Source organism: Protopterus annectens, chromosome 1.part2 (assembly GCF_019279795.1).
Source record: "Protopterus annectens isolate FY-2018-M chromosome 1.part2, PAN1.0, whole genome shotgun sequence".
Lineage (NCBI taxonomy): Eukaryota > Metazoa > Chordata > Ceratodontiformes > Protopteridae > Protopterus > Protopterus annectens.
In genome coordinates this window covers 804,952,939-804,974,195 of record NC_056727.1, presented here as the reverse complement: position 1 = coordinate 804,974,195, position 21,257 = coordinate 804,952,939, and positions in this window count along the sequence as shown.

Genomic DNA, 21,257 nt, shown 5'->3' with positions numbered 1-21,257 from the left:
TGTGTAGCCAAAATCAGGGACAGTTGAAAGGCATGCCTATCCTTCACACACCCAGAAGTTATAGCCATGAGTCATTAGTCCATGTGATTAGTTTTACCTTTGCTAGTTTTTTTCCAAACAGACACAAAGAATTTAACTTGCATCATGCCTGCACATTACAGTATTCCAAGTTGCACCTCAGAAATCACAAAGTGGACACCCACCATAAATATTGCAGAAAATATATGCTTAATCATTGCAGCATGACAGAAAAAAAGTAATACTTACCTCACTGTTTGTTCTGTCTCACATGATCACACTATTCCTGTCAGTGTCCAGAATTTGCAGATTGTGTCACTATCCAGCAATTAGTGATACTTTTGTTTAAAATAAATGCACCATATTGATGCAGACACTCATCTCACATGCTTTGTGACTTACATTACTACATTGTGAGGTCTTTGCACTGTAATCTCACAATGCTGAACTCTAAACTGAACTGAATAATTACGCCAAGTAGATCACCTCTCCTGGGGGGGGGGGGGGGCAAATGCTACACTGTGGAGTGGACACATTTTATTGCTGCAGGCTCCACATTTTATTTATTTTTGCAGCAAAAAAGTTATGTATTTCCTTGCATTAGAAATAAATAGATAAATAAATAAATAAATAAATAAATAAATAAATAAGTTAGAAATACCTCCCTTCAAGCACAGTGCTGTTTATTTATTTCCTATTTGTTAACTAGATTAGTGCATTGGCCATGCACTTTTTTCAGGCATAACTTGGGCCATGTGGTAGATTTTTGCAGTGTCAAGCAAATGCAAACAATAGAATAACATACACAGGGCACATTGGATCTTGCTTCATCATCCATAAATACCTTAGTCTGAATGAGATATTGCATAGATAGCTGGGCTATTGACCAGGACAGCAAGGATACATTCTTCACAGTGTTGTGCAATGGTCAGATCGGTGTGAGAATGATATGGTTACATATGAACAATGAGGAATATATAGCCATAAATTAATAAAGAACAATGCCATGATAAAGTATTGATAGTTACCATATATATGTAATAATAACATGAGCAAATACTTCACAGTTTACTGTATGTGTAAGAATGCCCTGCATAAGAAACATGAATCAAAAGGTAAGATAGTATGGTTACCTCACAGAAGGAGAAGGGTATAGAAGGTATATACTCAGTGTTAGCATTGTACTTAATTGCATGCTGTTAGCCTTTTATATTCAGCTTGTTGTACGGGTGGAATTCATAGATTGCTTCACAATAACTCAGCTCACAATTGCTCAGATAAGGTGAATTCCATTTTTTCAAGTTCAAATGATGCAGAGATGTCTGTCCTCTGCATGGTGCTGAATTGCATTAAGACTTTATTTACATGTCTAAGAATTGCTCACCCAAACACTTTAAACAAATGCATGTGATTGTGTGTGTGTGTGTGTGTGTGTGTGTGTGTGTGTGTGTGTGTGTGTGCGTGCGTGCGTGCGTGCGTGTGTGTGTGTGTGTGTGTGTGTGTGTGTGTGTGTGTGTGTGTGCGTGTTTGTGAAAATGTTAATATGTATGTATATGTATAATATATATCTATATACACATCTATTCAGGTTTTTCTTTCTGTGTGTGTGCGTGTGTGTGTGTGTGTGTGTGTGTGTGTGTGTGTGTGTGTGTGTCTGTGTGTGTGTGTGTCTGTGTGTGTTTGTGTGTGTCTATACTTATATTTATTAGAGAAGGTACTATTCAACACTATACTTTTCTTAATGGAGCTGTCATATTCATCTTTGCATTTTAGCAGACAAGACAGGAACATAGTACTACCTCATTTATTTCCAATATGTGCATATGTATTTGTAGGTGAGAAATTGAATCTGAAATGCTTTTGCCCATAATACGCTTTTCTCGTTGACTTTTGTTGATGTGATCTTTGCATAAATGCACTTCAAAATTCAAATAGGGAGCCATTTGCACTTTTATCACATTTTAAGAGTGTTAATAACAGATAATTCATTGTCTATTTATTTATTTTATTTTTATTTTTTATTTTACATTTGTTGACCGGGCTAGTCTAACTGGATACATGTCCATTTTCAGCAGAGGCCCGGAGAGATAAGCTCCACTTATAGGTTCATAGGTTGGTACTGGGCTATCTGCCCGAAGGCATATATTAGCCCAGCCATGTTGTGCGGTATTCACCACCCCTTTAGTAGTTCCCTAGACCCTTGTACTAGCAGCTAGTACCCTTGGCCCCTATCTAGTAGTGCTGTAGGTGTGATCCCTGGTGTGAACTTTCTGTTACCCATCCACTCATCAAGGTTCCTCTTGAAGAGTGATAGTGAGGGGCTCTGTCTTATGTAGATTGGGACCCTGTTCCATAGTAAGGGAAGTCTCTGCAAAGGGAATCTATCCCTCCAGCATGTTCTATTCATTGTTGTGTTGAGGTTTATATCCCTAGACCATGTAGCTCGAGTACATTTGGTTTTGCTAAGATGGAGCATGTTCAACAGTTCTGGGTTGGACATGGCTCTCTACGTTAGACAGAGAGACTTGAAAAGATTAATAAAACTTAGGCATAAGCATAAAATGGTAAACGTATAAATGTATGTACAAAAGTAATAGCAGATTATTACATTTCAATTGTTGAGTACAAAAATTGTTACAGAACATTATATAAATGTGCTAGTAGCTCTATTCTCAAGGAAGGACGAAAAAAGAAACTAGGTCAGCAGAGTTGATGATAGCAATGCCATTTTAGATTAGTCTGGGTTTGTACAGGGGCATAACCAGTGTGTTTTGAGGTAAAGTTTCAATTTTTGTTTAAATAGTGTTAAAGAGGACATAGATGTAAGTTCATTTGGAAGTTGGTTCCAGTATTTTCCAACAGCATTACAGAACAGCGAGTTACCAGAGATATTGTTAGATATACTAGTAGATACTAGTAATATTTTGGATGAGCGTAAGTTATTTAGGTTTTTATATGGGATGAAAAGGTTTGATAGTATTGGCATTTTAGTTGGTTGGAAGAATGTTTTGTGGGCAATGATAAGTTGGTTATAATGGATTTGGTTTTGTAGCTCAAGCCAGCCTAGATGTTTCAGATTATGACAATGGTGGGTTCTGAAAGAGGAGGCTGTGGCAAATCTAGCTATGTTATTATAAGAGTTTGACAGTTTGTTGAGGTTGTTCTTAGTTAGATTTGTATATATGGATGAAGCATAGAGGAGTGTGGAGATTAAATGGGGAAGGGCAATAGAAGTTCTGGCATGTGGAGTAAGGAATGGTTTTATCCTATGCAGAGAGCCCAGTTTCCTGTTTATGGTTTTTATAGTTTTGTTAATGTGAGTTTCGTAGGTAAGGTTGTTGTCTATTGTTATACCTAGATGTTTAGTGGTTAGGTCTGGAGATATAATGGTTCCATTATTGGATAGGACTGAGAAGTTTATTGGTCTGGACTTGTGGGTGGGTGTGAAGAGCAATAGTTTAGTCTTTTTGGGATTCAGGAGGAGGCAGCATTGTAAAAAACAATTTTCTACTACAGTAAACATTCTCAGGGTTAAGGACGGTAGTTCAGATGAAGATTTAGCTGAGCAGATGATTGTAGAATCATCTGCATATTGAATACAGGTAGCCTGAGTAATTACTAGATGAAGGTTATTTATGTAGACTGAGAATAGGAGGGGACCTAGAATTGAGCCCTGAGGGACTCCTAGTGTAACAGGGAGATGTAAAGATAGGTTACTGTCCCAAAGCACTGCTTGTTCTCTGTTGTAAAGGTACGATTGGAACCATTGAATAACCAGTGAATCTAGGGAAAGAGATCTTAGTACATTTATAAGTAACTGATGGTTGACCATGTCAAAAGCTTTGGAAAGGTCAATAAAGAGTGCTGAGGAGAGGGTGTTATTATTTTTGTTATGACTGATACTCTCAGAGAAGGATAGAAGAGCAGTGGTAGTACTATGAAATGGTCTGAAGCCATGTTGGCAATTTGCTAGTAGATTATTTTGCAGTAAGTGATCAAGTAGTTGTTTATGGATACATCGTTCCATTATTTTAGCTAAAGGAGACAGTAATGCTATTGGATGGTAGTTGGAGTATTCGTTAGAATTGCCACCTTTGTGTAGGGGGGTGATGTGGGAGATTTTCCAGATGGTAGGAATATTTCCCTCTTGTAAGGTACTATTTATCAGGATTGATATTGCGTAGGCTATAGCTTTGGCAGCATTTTGGAGATATTCTGCTGGTAGGTTATCAGCTGATGGGGTTGATGGTTTTAGTTTTTGAAGAAGATTACAGATAAGGTGAGTTGGGACTGGTTGCCAGTGGAATATAGGGAGTGAATTTGTTACAGAATTAGGGTGACTAGAATTCTGAGTTGTTATTTGATTGGCCAGTGATTGGATGGCCTCTGTGAAGAAGGTATTGAAGGTGTTAGCTGTTTGTTTGGGATCTTTGGGGTTGGCTCCTGTTGGGGGGTTGGGGGTGGTGTGGTGGAATGACCAGGGTGAAGAAGTTGGTTTGTACTGGCCCAGAACTTTTGTGGATCACTTTGGTTATTTTGCTGGAGATGACAGTAAACGTTTTTATTTTGTCCAAGAAAATGGCTTTTTTTGTATCATTTCTCATTTGTTTAAATTTAAGTTGGTCTGCGGGTTGTTTAGTGGATCTCCATAGAGCCCAGAGTTTGTTTCTAAGTAGGATTTTCTGCCTGGTTTCCTTAGTAAGCCATGGGGCTGGCTTATACTTATTTCTAATAGTACGCTTTGGTGCATGATAGTCTAGGATAGTTAAACATTTTGAATTAAAGTAATTCACTGCCTCATCTAGAGGGAGGTGTTTAATGGGTGTCCAATCACATGCTCTAAGTTCACTTTGGAAATAGTCAGGATTAAAATTTTTATTGGTTCTGATTGTTCTATGTGTGGTTGGGTTAGGAGTAGTTGTCTTATGCCTAATGATATAAGTGAGTGAGTGGTCACTTACATCTGCAGGAAGGGTTCCAGCCTTATACATTTGCTGGTGATTGTTTACGAGTATCCAATCTAATATACTCTCTTTATTATTGGGTTTGTTAATTCTGGTTGGGAAGTTGATCATTTGTGAAAATCCATGTAGGTTATTGGCATGTTCTAGTTCATACAGTGACTCAAGTATCCATCTTTAATAAGGTCACAGAATGTGATGATGTATAGTGTCTCCCTGCTGAAGTTAAGACCCTATTCTTATGATATTTCAATAGACAAAGAGATATAATTTATTTATTATGGAGCTTCAGGACAGTTGGGCTGTGGTACAGCAGTTTATATTAATGAATTAAGTAATTAATTCATTTAACTATGAACTAGTTTGCTTTTAATTATATAAAAAAGCAAGCTGTATTATGTTACTGGCAATCATTCAATCAATCATGTCCTTACACTACAAGTACACACATGAAACAGTCATAGTACGCACATGAGTAAATAGCCTGACATATACCTCCCTGGACTATATGAAGAGAGACATGATGGTGCTCTTGGCATATTTGTCCAGGGCAGGTATGAACCTAGCCTTGAGCAGCATTTTACTTTCACTGAAAATGATGTCACAGTACAAAACAATTATTGATTTCAACAATTAGCTTAGTTTCTGGATCATTCAAAGGGGTCCAATATATATCAGCCTGGGGAGGGGAGATGATAGACAGACAGTTTTTAATGCTTTGCCAGGGATGGCCTGCACCTATCCCTGCAATGCTTTTGTATATTGGCAGTAAAATTATCCACCCCCATAATGCCTTTTTTATGCAAGTCATTCATCATAAGCTTCCACCATAGCAAAACAGAATTTGGATAACTTAAAGTATCTGCTGCTGAATGCTACAATCCCAGGTATTCTGTATCCTGGAAGGCATTGATATATGCACTGTCACAGAGACCTGTATCATGGAGATGACGAGCAACCCATCAGTGGAAGGTTTCAGTGATTACCATGCAATCAGGACCACCACACTAGATGAAGGTACTACCAGTGTTGGTGTCTCTATATTCATAAAGCAACATTTCACTTCAAGATTCATTAGACAGGATAATGACTTGAAACTCCTCCATGTCCAACTTAGCATTAATAAAACCTTTTAACACATCATACACAACTATATGACCGCCCTCGATGCCCCCTTGGGCTATAGCTCCTACCTGACTAGTATGGAGTCCCTATGCTTTCAGCCAAACACTATTCTCACAGGGAACTTCAACTACCCTTCCATTGACTGGGAGACGTATGCATCCCCCAACATGTTTTCCAAGAGATTTTTGAATTTCATAAATATAAACTTGCTGGACCAGCTAATTCACATCCCAGATAGGAGCAGACAAAATCCTAGACTTCTTTATCACTAAAAGAGAATGGCTCTATTCCTTACTTGACAAGGCTCAATTGAACATCCTCTTCAAACCTGATGGCCCCTCTGCATATGCAGAATCCTTAAGTGCAAAATCCCGTGCATATGTAATTAGCAACACAGATGCATCTGCCTCCCACCCCAAAGTAAATACAATGCCAAATTAAAAAATAAACTGCAGTGGTGGAACCCCAATATGAACATGCTCTATAATAAAGAAAAAAAAAGCTAAATGCACATAAAGATAAATGCAGCTCCCCACATGCCAAAATACTCTTCTGCAAAACTTAACAGGGAACTCAGGACCCAGATCAAATCAACCAAAGCTAGATATGAGGTAAAAATAGCCACTCAGGCAAAGTCAACAAAAAAAACTTTATTTAACTGTGTCACAAACCTCTAAAACAATGCTCAGTGCTGCATAGAACTTGTGACAACCACACAGACACTTCTGGGGAAGGCTGGCACAGGTTCTCCAGCTGTGCCTCTTTTTCCCAGACTATACAGTAGTACCAGCTGCCACCACCCACTAATATTTATCAGCTACTCAAAGGCCCTTAAAAGGGTGTCCAATTATTACTGTGCAATATTATTATCCAATTGGTAGTATAGCCCAGGGTTAAAGCTATTGAAGTGGCTTTGTACAATTTTACCAAAGGCATGCAAGTACCCTAAAGAGCTTAAATTATCTCTACAAAAACAGCCACAGTTGAAAGGGTTTAAAAATATTTAATAAAAAATAGTCAAAACACAAGACAATAATTTTTACTACACAGTGCTAGTCAAGAGTTCAGAGATCACAGAGAAATACTTAAAATAATTATGTAGTACAGTTCTGACATCACCGAAAACACGTAGTCTAATCTTTCTAGTTTCTAGCTATTTCTAAGAGAAAACACAAGTCTAAGATAAACTTCCATATATCGCAAGAGAGTTTTGTTGAGTTGGATGGTCGAGACGAAATGCTTAATGCTCTCTGATTCTCTCTGTTTTTAAAATCACATTCCTGGTTCACATTACATCATTCTTCACGCTCCCCTGGGTTCCATTACATCATTCTTCACACTTCCCTGGGTTCCCAGGCTAACAGAAACTACATTTACATTCTTCACCTCTGGGCAGAAACAAGATCAATACGGGGCATTTATGCATGCAAATTCTGGCCATTAACTCTGGCCTTAAAACAACAGGCAGGATGCCCCACTCTAGACTCCCTGCCTCCGAGTCCTAACATCAAAGGGTCACAACATGTTTTACTTGGTCAGCATAGTGCACTGTTGTTACATTTTTTCCAGTTTCACATGTAACACTATTTTTACCATTTAAGACAACAAGCCCATGGTTTACATTAATATTTAAAGATGACAGAATTATCTCCAAAAATTCTATCTGGCTAGGCTGGCAGCCTTCATCTATCATCACCCAATCTTCACAGAGCTAATTGTATATGATGTCACATACTCAGACCCAGAAGTCATAGCCAATTTACTAGCAGATAAATTTAGCTCTAACCCCCTCCCAACATTCCTAGATCACATAATATTCATATCCCTACTCAAATCTCCCAATAACAAGTCCTCAAAGCAATATCCAAGGCCAAGAACACTGCTTCTATGAGGCCAGATAACATAGCAGGGTACTTACTGGACAGCCAAAAACAGGACTTGTCAAAACCTCTGCAGAGGCTACCCAATATCATATTCCAAAGAGGCTTTGTGCCAGATGAATGGTGGCCAGCAACAGTCTTTCCCCTGCACAAAGGTGGGGCATCAATGGACTCAAGTGAGTAAAGACCCATAAGTTTGACCAGCCTCATCTGTAAGGGTATGGAAAAGATTGTGTTGGAATTAATAAATAAGGACATAGTCAACCTGCAAGCTCTTGACCAAAGCCAGTTTGTTTTCTTTAAGGGCAGATCTGTCCTACTGAACATGGTCTATTTCTCTGAGAAGGTCACTGAAGAAGAAGATGAGGGAAAATCAGTACACACCACGTATCTAGAACTCACAAAGGTGTTTGTCAGGTCACTACTGAAATGCTGGCACTCGTAATGCTGAGTGCTGAAACACTTAAAAAAGTAAGACCAAAAATGCAGGAGAAGAGCAACTATCAAACATCACTCTTCTTTAAACTTGTTTTTTGCAGGGGGCTAGACCTTGAGATTGAATATTCCAAGAAATGGCAATCTCTGACTTGGTATATGTAAGTCCAGATTTTCAAGCATTCATTCCACACATCTCAGGACTTGACGATATGAGTCCAGATCATTCAAATGCTTACTGTGTTTGACACCATGGCATATTCACATATAATTGATGATCTCACCCAGCTAAATGAAAAATCTTTATTTAACTCATTGAATAGCAAACTGTTTCTCTAACAGAACCCAGGAAATTAGGGTGAGCAGCTCTACCTCTCCAAAAGATCTGTCACTAATGGTGTACCTCAGAGTTTGGTACCCCAAAACACTCTGCTTTGGCATTTATTTCTCAGATCTCTATGATAATATAAAAGTTAATATACAGATGACTATAAAGTTAGTGCCATCACAGACTCTCCAGAAAACAACAATATTCTGCAAGATGGCCTTTCCAAACAAATTGCTGATGTCAAAACCATGGCCTAAAACTATATGCCAAAAATGTGTAATAGTATCTTACAGCAAGCATGATGCCTCCCTATAACTATTATATCAACAACACACCATTGAAAATTGATCTAGTAGTTAGGGGCCAGGGAACCCACATAGACAATGACCTGTACTTTGATCACCATGTATCCTCTGTTGAAAGGATGCCCTTTTTCATTGCACAGTCTATTAGTTAAAGTATAGCATCCAGATCAAGAGACACAATCATTTCACTGTACTCAGCGCTTTTTAGCCTAATCATTGAGTATAATGCCCCCTTTGTTATGTACCTATCCAAACACTTGACACAGCTTGATTGACCACAGTACTTTGAAATCATGAAAATCAAAGGCCTAAACCATAAAAGTGACATGTACCATCAAAAATCTCTGACCTTTTTTTTCAGTGTCTTATGGGCTACTGACGTGATTTCTGCCTTGCTTACAAAGCTTCTGCCAACCTCATACTTTTGGACCTACTGTACATCTGCAATTCAAGTGGAGGCATACACCCTCACTGTAGAATCTATTCTGCATCATGAATATAACATGCTGGAAGGATAGATATGTTTTGCAGAGAGTACAACTTCTCTGAAAGTGTCTTCCTCTCAACATAAATCAAATGATGTCTCATACTCTATTCTAGTGTAATCTGGAATGGATGGTAAGCAGCAATTTCACCCCTGGTCTTGTACCTTCATCCTTGTAACATGTAAATGTCTGCCTGGCTCTCAGTCTATTTGTATTTAAAAAGCATGGACCCTAGGTTATTCATACTTAAAATAAAATAAAAGGGCTAAAATCATCTTAGGAATGCATGGCTAGGCTTCTAAGGATCCTCATGGATCAGCAACCTAGCAAGTACCTATAAACTTTGCACATAAAAAATGTTATATCAGTAAATGACTGTGGGCAATGACACATACACAATAAACTTATATATCTTAATCAAAATCTTGTATATCTTGTCAGTGAATACATGGCACAAAATATTCCACTTACTGTTAAATGATAAATGTACAACCATACTGCTTTGAAGTATCAGCATAAGTACTGAAAAAGAAATGGGGTGGAGACCCCGTACTAGAGCCAACAGATGCACTTTGAATTCAGTGTTAGGTAGGCCAAGAAGGATGCTCAGAAACAGAAGGAGTTTCTTGAGGAGAGAAAGAGCAAAAGGTTTTACCCTATGGAGTCATTTTCTTGAGACTAGTCCTAGAATTCGGTGAAAATTTAAAGAAGCCACTTCTGCAAATTTTCACCGAATTCTAGGACTAGTCTCAAGAAATTGACTCCATAGGGTAAAACCTTTTTATTATATAAATGGAGTGCTGCGGTGGTGGTGCTGCGGTAGCATTGTCACCTCACAGCTAGACGTTGCCCATTCGATTCAGTGTTAGAGCGTCTTCGGTGTGGTGACGTGGGTGAATGGGCGTTCCTTCTTTGAAGGTTGTGCATTAGGCCCGGCAAGCCAGCACGTAAAACTCTACTGCCAATCATTAGCGGACCGGAGTTCCGCTGTGGCGACCCCTAACCGGGAAAAGCCGAGAGACACAAACAAACAATTATATAAATGGAGTCAGGAAAATGATGACCTGAATGTCATGGAGGTTAAATAGGACAAAAAAATGTAAATTATATTGTAAAAAAGAAGTAGAAGACTCATCATGGCAAGTCCACAAAAAGTAAACAAAATCATCAAGGCAAAAGTCACATTGCTATAACAGAAAGTTCATTGCATTTCAGTAAAGGATCATCAGACAGGCAAATGTGTTGCTTCAGAGGGTGGTAAGCTAATATTGATATCAGACCTATAACAGACCCTCAGTTAAAGTGCAGGTATATCATTTACAGAAAAGAGACATAAGTGTAAACATGTTTGTTTAAAGCAAAATGTGAATTTAAATTGAATACACGGGAGAATGAAGTGATAGTGCCAAGTAATATGGGAAGAAAAGAGATTATTATTCACAGCTGTTCTCTATCATTTATGTTCTATAGGTGACAGTTTTGCTGTTCTGCTTCTGAACCGATTTTGGTAATGAGAACGCTTTAGGAATAAAACACAATTTACAAAACATGGCAATGTGTCTAAGAAACTACTTGCTACCTGTCAGAGAAGATCGTTTTTTTAAATGCTAGGAAATAAACATTACTGATCTACTGCACAGGGCCAGAGCAAGGTTACTTGTTAGATAGTACATATTAAAGTGACCTGGGGGCTAAAGACGATCAATTTCTGCTTTGAAAATATTATTCAATGAAAAGGTCAATGCAGTTGTTTTTGCTGAACCATACTGTTTCGGACTATAAGTACAGCATGCAGACATGTTCATTGATCGCTTCAGTCTTGCATAGCAGGAAATGCAGTTGCTGTTTTTTTTTCATTAAGAAGGTTGTGCACGTTAATTGGGATAAGCCTCAGGAAAATTGTGCTTCACTGAATTTAACAATTAATTAACCACGAGTGATCAGATTTGTTAAAATATATACTGAATAATTGCAAATTAATTCTGCAACTGGCAGAACTAAAGTAGCTAAAGAAACGACATCACAACATGCATACAGGATGTAGAATTAAACAAATCTCTTGCTGGGATTCTCCTAGAGTATATGGACCAACATATAGGCTTATTAAACATGATACATGAGATTGTGTATTGTATCAGTTATCTGCAGCATAATTTGATTGCCTTTGAAGTACAACAAAGTACCTTTAATATCAAAAAATATTAATCAACATCTTATGAACATTAAGCAGTGGTTCCTCACATCCAGCTTTGTTAAATTGATGATTTCCTCACTAACACAACTTCTCTTCTTAACCTGAAAGAACTGTTTTTGTAATGTCAGTAACTTTGATGCAATATGATAGCCAGATCAGCAGAACAAGTATGTAATTTATATAATTTTTAACAACCTTAATCCCCCCTGAGCCAGAGGCTTCTGAAACGGTAGTGCCAAAGAGAAAAGTTACACTATTGAAATGTAGGGATACTTTAGTGTAACAGCTCTTAGCAGTGAGTGAGGGTAAGGGAAGTTGGGACTAAATGTTAAAACAGAAATGGGATGCAGTATGTAGAAGAAGACAGCAAAAAAAAAGAGTTGGGGGGTCAACAAAAACAGCTGAGAGGAGTGTTGAATTTATGCATAGCTCAATACTGATCTGTGTAATTTTCCATAAAAGACAGAGGAAAAACTATAATTTAGTGTAGCCATTCAGATCAAGCAGTATACAATTATCAGCTGGGATTAAGCTTGCTTTGGGAAAGAAGGCCCACATAGAAATGCAGACAAAATAAAATCTCTATTCATACAGCATGCAGAGGCCAGGATTGAATGCAACACCTTGAAATTAAGACATGACAAAACTAACATTTCTGGTACCATGCTGCTTATGTCTAGGCATGACTGACCCACGACTAATTGAAGGTTATTACCTGCCATTTAGTGCACTACAAATAGATCCATCTGTGACACATGCAGATACGCACCTTATTATGTGCATTCTTGCCTTGGCCATTGAAAGTAGTCCTTTTGATTCAATGTGATTTTTTTTTCACTCATTTGCCTTGTGTGCTCAGCCCGCTATCTGCCTTGGTTAGTTATTTTGTCACTTCCTTTTGATTGTTCCTTATTTTTTTCTTTTTAAAATCTCATACTCTTCATGCCTTCACATGTTGTAATATCAGCATCTTAGTGTTCTGAGTATTCTGGTTACTGGTCTCCTCTTAACATTATGACATTTCCTGTTAAGATTGCCACATATAACTAACCTCATGTTTGATTCTTTAAGTCTCTGTCCTGTCTTCGGCCTTTCACTTGCCTTTTGTTTTGGCATGCTGTCCATTCACATTACAAGTACAATGCTAATGCTATTGTGAACTCTCTCTCCTGTTGACAGCATAGATATTCAGGACTGCAGATTCATTCATGGTATACAATTTAATTAGCATCATGAGCTTAGCATGAAAAATGGAAAGGTGATGTTCCTTTCAAAAAAAAAAAAATCAACTCTTTCCTATTCCGGGCTATAGCATCTCCCCTTTTTTATCCAGACCCTGTAGAAATGCCATTGGTAAAGGTGCCTTACTGGCTCAGCTATAACATTGTCTCCCTCTAATTGCTGCAGCCTCTAAAATAAATGTATTGACCACTCATACAAAAGGTGATTTTCATGCTCTAATTCAGTGGGTCAATGATAAGCAATTTCAGTTAAATTCCTCTAAAACATAAAATAATGCTTTTTGGCACCAGCAAAAGCTCACATCTATCTGCAGGCCTTCAAAAATCATCAATAGTTTTAATAACTCAGCTGAAAATGTCACTTTATTCAAATATCTAAGCATTTGGTTGCACCCTTTACTCAATTTCCAACTCCACCTGAACCACACACACAAAAACATCTACTCTGTCTTATTTTGGGCTAATAAGATTTCCCGTTTCTATCCAGACCTGTAGAAAAGCCGTTGATAAAGGTATCTTACTGGTTCAGCTAGAATATTGTCTTCATCTAATTGCTACAGCCTCTAAAGGAAATGCATTCACCATTCAGACCATCTTGAATGCCATTTTCAGATTCAACATTCTCTTTCTGAGAGACGAACACCACTGCAAACCAAGTGAAAAAGCTAACTGGTTAACTGTGAAACAATGTGCTGACTTTCTACTTGCCTCTTTAATATTTAAACTTTTAAGAGTGATACCTACCCACACTAGTCTCCAGACTGTTCAGACATGTACCAACATGCAACCTTAGAAATCTTAATCACTCATGTGCTCTCCTCGAAACCCGGCACACTAGGCATTACTACACAGACCATTTTTTCTCACTGTGCACAAATCACTGAAAGCTCAATTCACTAAAAACACAATTCACTGAAACACATTTCACTGAAAGTTATATATGGCCTTTTCCCCACTGTAGTGTGACCCTGGAGTTAGTATATATAGTAAGAGGGGTGTGGGAGGTGTACCCCTCACCTGTTTTAAATATTTTGAACTATATACATGGATACTTGCAATTCCAGTAAATTACTTTTTTCTGAGCATAATATATATATATCCAAACTATGTGGGGGGGGGGCTATTCCCCCCACACTCCCCAATGTGGGGGGCAGTGCCCCCCACACACCTCCTTACTATATATACTAACTCCAGGGTCACACTACAGTGGGGAAAAGACCATATATAACTTTCAGTGAAATGTGTTTCGTGAATTGTGTTTTCAGTGAATTGAGCTTTCAGTGATTTGTGCACAGTCATTTGACTTTCAGTGAAATGTGCTTTCAGTGAATAGTCCTAGACCCATATATATATATATATATATATATATATATATATATATATATATACCTATATAAATAAAAATGTAAATGTCTGTTTGTTCAAAATCTTAAATCTCCAAAAGTTCTTCACCGATTGCTTTGAAATTTTCACACAATGCTGCATTCGAATACGCGCATGTTTTTATATACCTACTATTATATAGATGACACACGTTGCATTTGAATACGCGCATGTTTTTATATACCTACTATGGATTCTATATATCTGTATACAAATATGCAACTTTATATGTTTTTGTTATTACTTTCTTTCTTCTTTTTCAGTGCAATCGATCTGCTTAAGTTCATCCAAATAATGCCTCACAGAAGATTAGACTTAGGTTGTCATACTCACGGAGTGGAAGCAGTGCGACGAGTAATTGAAAATCAAACTGAGGAAGAATGGGCATCAGCGAATGAGCGAAACAGACAAAGAATGGCTCAAATACGTGCCGAGGAAGCAGCAGATCGACGTGCAGCCAGACTTGAGGATGCACGGTTGTGAGCATGGCGATCACGTTCTGCAGCTTCAGATCTGCTTCATTCTCAACAGAATGAATGCAATAGGCTGAGAGTGGCTAAAAGACGTCAACGAGAAACAGCAGATCAGTGTCAAACACGACTCTGTGCTCAGCAATCATGCGATTACAATTGCCTCGCATTCCAGTACAACCCAGCTGATGATTATAGTTTGAGCCGGCATGTTCTCATCGGCACTATGACTGAAGTGTGTCCTTATTGCAAGGCTCTGAAATTTAATGGAGAAATGAAAGGAATGTGTTGCGCTGCCAGAAAAATTAAACTGCCTCAACTTGGAGAACCACCAGAGCCATTAAAAACTTTGCTTACCGGATATACCGCTGAATCAAAGCATTTCCTATCTAACATCAGGAAATACAACTCATGCTTCCAAATGACGTTGTTCGGTGCAGAAATCATAACAGCTCAATTCATGCCAACTTTCAAAGTGAAAGGACAAATTTATCATAAAGCCGGCTCCCTGCTTCCATTCCCAGATGGTCAGCATAAATTCCTACAAATGTATTTTATTGGTGATGGCAATGATGAATTGAATGCACCCTGCGGAATTTCTACCGGCATACAAAGGTCCATCGTTTCCCAATTGCAAGAGCTTCTTAACGAAAAAAACAATTTAGTGCATTTGTTCAAAACAGCAATTGACATGATGCCATCTGATACACACAAGATTGTTATTCATGCTGACAAAACGCCTGCTGGAGAACATGTGCAAAGATTCAATGCTCCAACTATAGACGAAGTGGCAATTGTTATAGTCGGAGATCAATTCCAACCTATTGTTCTTCATTGGAGAAACGATCAATTGACAGCAGTTGCAGAAACTCATCGATGCTACGATGCCCTGCAATATCCAATCATTTTTTGGGATAGTGCCGATGGATATCACTTCAACGTTAAGATGATAAATCCAGTCAGTGGTGAAGAAACAAATATGAAATGCAGCGCAATTAACTGTTATTCATACAGATTAATGATTCGAGAGAATGAAGACAATCGCATTTTGAAATGCCGTCAATTGTTTCACCAATATATCGTAGATATGTATGCAAAAATCGAAACAGAACGTTTGATATTCATCCGTTTGAATCAGACCAAGCTTCGCTCTGAAGAATACGTTCATTTGCGAGATGCAGTTGTAAATGATGGTAATACAACTAACGTTGGAAGACTAACGATTTTGCCATCTTCATATACAGGCAGTCCACATCATATGCATGAGTATGCTTAAGATGCAATTGCGTATGTTCATCACTACGGGCATCCAGAACTATTCATTACATTTGCATGCAATCCAGCTTGGGTTGATATACAACAGCTCTTACTTCCTGGCAATCACCGGTGGATAGGCATGACATCACAGCATGTGTTTTCAGACAGAAGCTGAAATCGCTGATGGATTTCATGGTAAAACATGAAGTGTTTGGCTCTGTGCGCTGCTGGATGTACTCAGTGGAATGGCAAAAGAGAGGATTGCCACACGCACATATACTAATCTGGCTCTATAACAAAATCACTTCAAACGAAATCGACAATGTAATATGCACTGAAATACCCGATGCCGACGTCGATAAGGATTTGCATGAAGTTGTGATGAAAAATATGATACATGGACCTTGCGGTACACTGAATCCAAATTCACCATGCATGATAGACGGAAAATGCTCTAAGCGATATCCTTGAGCATTAGTATCCAACACAGTTACAGGAAACGATGGATATCCTTTATACAGAAGAAGATCAGCAGAAGATAGCGGTAAATTAGCAACCATACAAATGCGAAACGGTGACATCAAAGAAGATAACCGGTGGGTTGTTCCATATTCACCTTTACTATCAAAAACATACAAAGTGCACATAAACGTGGAATACTGTAACTCCGTTAAATCGATCAAATACATTTGTAAGTACATGAATAAAGGCAGCGGCATGGCAGTTTTTGGCATGCAACCAGAAAGAAGTGATAGGAATGCGGTCATACATATCGATGAAATCGCACAGTATCAGGCTGGAAGATACATAAGCAGCAATGAAGCTGTATGGCAAATTCTTTCATTTCCCATACATGAACGAAGTCCAGCTGTTGTTCACTTAGCAGTACATCTAGAAAATGGACAATGCGTTTATTTCACAGCTGCAAATGTGCAACAAATAGCCCTGAATCCACCAGCTACAATGTTAACTGCTTTCTTCATGTTATGTCAAACTGAAGCGTTTGCGAAAACACTGCTGTATTCGGGAGTGCCTACGTATTACACATAGAATGCGAGTAGAAAATCATTTGAACGATGCAAATGAGGAGAGCGAGTCGATGGACAACCTGGCATATTCAAAGAAACTACTATAGGCAGACTGTACACCGTGCATCCCAATCAAGATGAATGTTTCTTTCTTCACATGCTGTTGGTAAATGTGCCTGGTCCAAAGTCTTTCCAGCAATTGAGAATTGTCAACGGCATTACACATGCCACTTTCCGCAGTGCATGTCAAGCTCTGAATTTATTGGAGAACGACCGACACTGGGATGTATGCATTAATGACGCGTGCAATATGTCACATCAAAATCAAATGTGTGCATTGTTTGCAATCATTTTGACCACCTGCTCTCCTTCATCTCCAACAGAGTTATGGGAGAAATATAAATCGCACATGGCTGAAGATATTTTCCGTCGAATACGCAAGGAAAATTCAAATAAGAATATGCATTTCACAGCAGAAATCTACAACGAAGCGTTGATAATGATTGAAGATTTGTGCTTAGAAATCGCGAACAAAGTTCTCAATCAATTGGGAATGCCATCACCGACTCAATCTGCTGCTGCTTCGTTCGATGTAGAATTGCGTTGTGAACAAAATTACAACACAGGTGATCTTTTGTCGTATGTGCAATCAAATATTCCTAAGCTAACTCTTGAGCAAAAAGGCATTTACGATCAAATAATGCAAACTGTCAATAACGGGGATGGAGAAATCTTCTTCTTAGATGCGCCAGGAGGAACTGGTAAAACATTCCCAATTACATTGATTCTGGCAGCAATTTAATCCCAAAATGGCATAGCCTTAGCTCTTGCATCGTCCGGAATAGCTACAACATTGCTACCAGGTGGAAGAACTGCTCATTCCGCTTTGAAATTGCCATTAAACATGCAATTCATTGAAACTCCCACGTGCAACATTTCCAAAGCATCTGGCATGGGAAAAGTATTGCAGAAATGCAAACTTATTGTTTGGGATGAATGCACAATGGTGCACAAAAAAATCACTTGAGGCTCTTGATCAATCATTGCAAGATTTGCGTGGAAACATCAGACCATTTGGGAATGCATTAATATTGCTTGCAGGAGATTTCAGGCAAACATTACCTGTACTTCCTCGATCAACACCAGCGGATGAAATAAATGCTTGCCTGAAATACTCTACTTTGTGGCGACACATAAAGATGTTAAAATTAACTACAAATATGCATGTCCAGCTGCAAAATGATTGATCAGCTGAGATATTCTCACATCAGTTGCTGGATTGGGAACGGAAAGGTGCCGGTTGATCTGATCTCACGACAAATTTCATTGCCTCATAACTTCTGCAATTTAGAAACGTCATAAGAAGAATTGGTTGAAAAAGTATTTCCCAATATTCAAACCAATTATAAGAATCATGATTGGCTGACTGAATGAGCTATTCTTGCGGCCAAGAACAAAGACGTCTACGAACTTAATATTATTCAGTCTAACATTCAAAGCGAGGCAGTCACATACAAGTCCGTCAACACTGTTGTGGAAGCAGATGAAGCGGTTAATTATCCAACAGAATTTTTGAATTCACTCAATCTGCCAGGGATGCCACCGCATGTACTGCAATTGAAAATCGGCGTGCCAATTATCATGTTGCGAAATATCAACCAGCCTAAGCTTTGCAACGGCACGCGGCTTGCAGTAAAAAAATTAATCAGCAATGTCATAGAAGCAACAATCTTGACATGACCTTTCAAAGGTGAAGATGTCCTCATTCCTCGCATTCCTATGATTCCAATGGATATGCCATTTCAATTTAAGAGATTGCAATTCCCAATTCGATTGGCATTTGCAATCACCATCAACAAAGCTCAGGGCCAATCTTTAGAATTGTGCGGTTCAGATCTACACACGGATTGCTTCTCACATGGACAATTATATGTTGCATGTTCTAGAGTCGGCAAACCAGACAATCTCTATATCTGCACAGACAATGGAACAACAGAAAATATTGTATACCCACAAGCATTGTGAAATTAAACATATTAGAAATGTGCGCTTTCTCTTTTCTTTCTTTTCCATTTAACCAGACTGAGCCACAGCAACGCATGGCCGGGTACAGCTAGTATATATATATATATATATATATATATATATATATATATATATATATATATATATATATATAGATATGGGTCTACCTGAAAACACTGAAAGTCCACAATGCAGACACTGGAAGATCCACAACGGAGATGACCGAAAGTTGAGAATCCCGACACTGAGACCACCGACATGTTAAGGTAAGTGTGCGATGGGGATGGCCGTTAGGGTCAGGGTGTGGGTAAGGTAAGTGTGTGATAATGGCGGATGTTAGGGTAGGGTGCGGGTCAGGTAAGTGTGTGATAGTGACGGTCTTTAGGTTTAGCGGCGGGTTAAGTGAGTTAGGGTTAGGGTGCGGGTAAGGTAAGTATGCGATAGTGACAGACTTAAGGGTTAGGGGCAGATTGAGTGAGTTAGGGTTAGGGTGCGGGTAAGGTAACTGTGCGATAGTGACGGACCTTAGGGTTAGTGATTGGGTTAAGTTTACTGCATAAATAGTTGTGTATGTAAGGTTTAGTGTAGGTTTGTAAGGTTTTTGGTGTGCTTGTATTGTGTGTGTGTTTTTCAGGAAAGGTATTTGTTTTGTTGATTGTCGGGATTGTGGTTTGTTGGGCATGTGAAGTTTCATGTTTTTGAACTTTCGGTTTCTTTCGGTTTTGTCGTGTCGGTCATTTCGTTGTCGGTGTTTTGGCGTGTCGGTGTTATGAGGTAGACCCATATATATATATATATATATATATATATATATATATATATATATATATGTATATGGGTCTCTATCAGATGACTGATGTTTTGAAACTTTGAATGTTTTTAATAGAGATTGCCGTACAGAGCAGAATGGGAAATTTACTGTTTTCCTGACAGTAGTGTAATGCTATCTCGGAGTCACTATATTTAAATAGCAGGGAGTGTGGGGGCTTTTATTTTATTTTCGAAGTTTCAAAGCTTCTATCATATGGTCTCAGCCATATAATATTCAAGTTTTGAACCTTTGATAATCTGATAAGGTCCCATATATATATATATATATATATATATATATATATATATATATATACATACATGTATATATATATATATATATATATATATATATATATATATATATATATATTATATATTTTTTTGCATCTTTTCATTTACTCTGTATATAATGGCATGAATCTCTTGTGTTTACCACAGGATGACTCTGAAATATGTCCAATGGGATTATTGATCTACCTCGTTGAAAAAAATTCAAAATAAATAAAACAAAATGTCAGAGTGTGTGCAGAACAGCTGTTGACAAGTAGTTTTACACTGTAAAATATTGGTTAAAGCTTAGGGCCTGATTGCAAAAGACTTGCTTTCAGTGTAAGTGACCACTTATACTGGCAGCAGGTATTTTGGAATCTGGCCACAGGAATAAGTCTATGTATAGATAGGCCTTACACTGAAGTAACTCACTTGCATTGACAGCAAATCTTTCAGATTCAGGGCAGACTTACACTGAGAGCAACTTTTTGGAATCTGACCCATAATCTACATTTTTATTGGTAAGATTTTTTTTCCGAAGCCATACTTTGCAGAGAGTTTTGATAATTAAATTTGTAACCACAAGAAGAGTACAGGAGATTTTAGATGGTGTGATTCTTATAATTTGCTACCCAAATGAAGATCCTCTCTGCTTCTCATCTATAAGTTAAGAGTATAGCTAAATTTAAATCAAACTGTGGCCATTCAGAAGTTGAGACTGGCATGCTCTGGACAGTATTTCATAATGTTGCCATATAGTATGTTGTGTATGTAACATAGATATGTTCTCAGGCTTTACAGTCCAGTGTAAATCATTTAAAGGACTTGTGTAAGAGAGTTATATTTTCTGATGCATATACTTTTGTCGATTTATGTGTTTCGACACTATGTTTTAGCTGGTGCAGCTGATCGAGAATCAGCTGATTAAACAGTACCGTCTTTTGAATTGACAGATTGCAGTATAGTGGAGATTGGGGAACATGCCCTTACCCCACTATAGACCAATATCAAAGATAGCATATATTAATAGCAGGATATG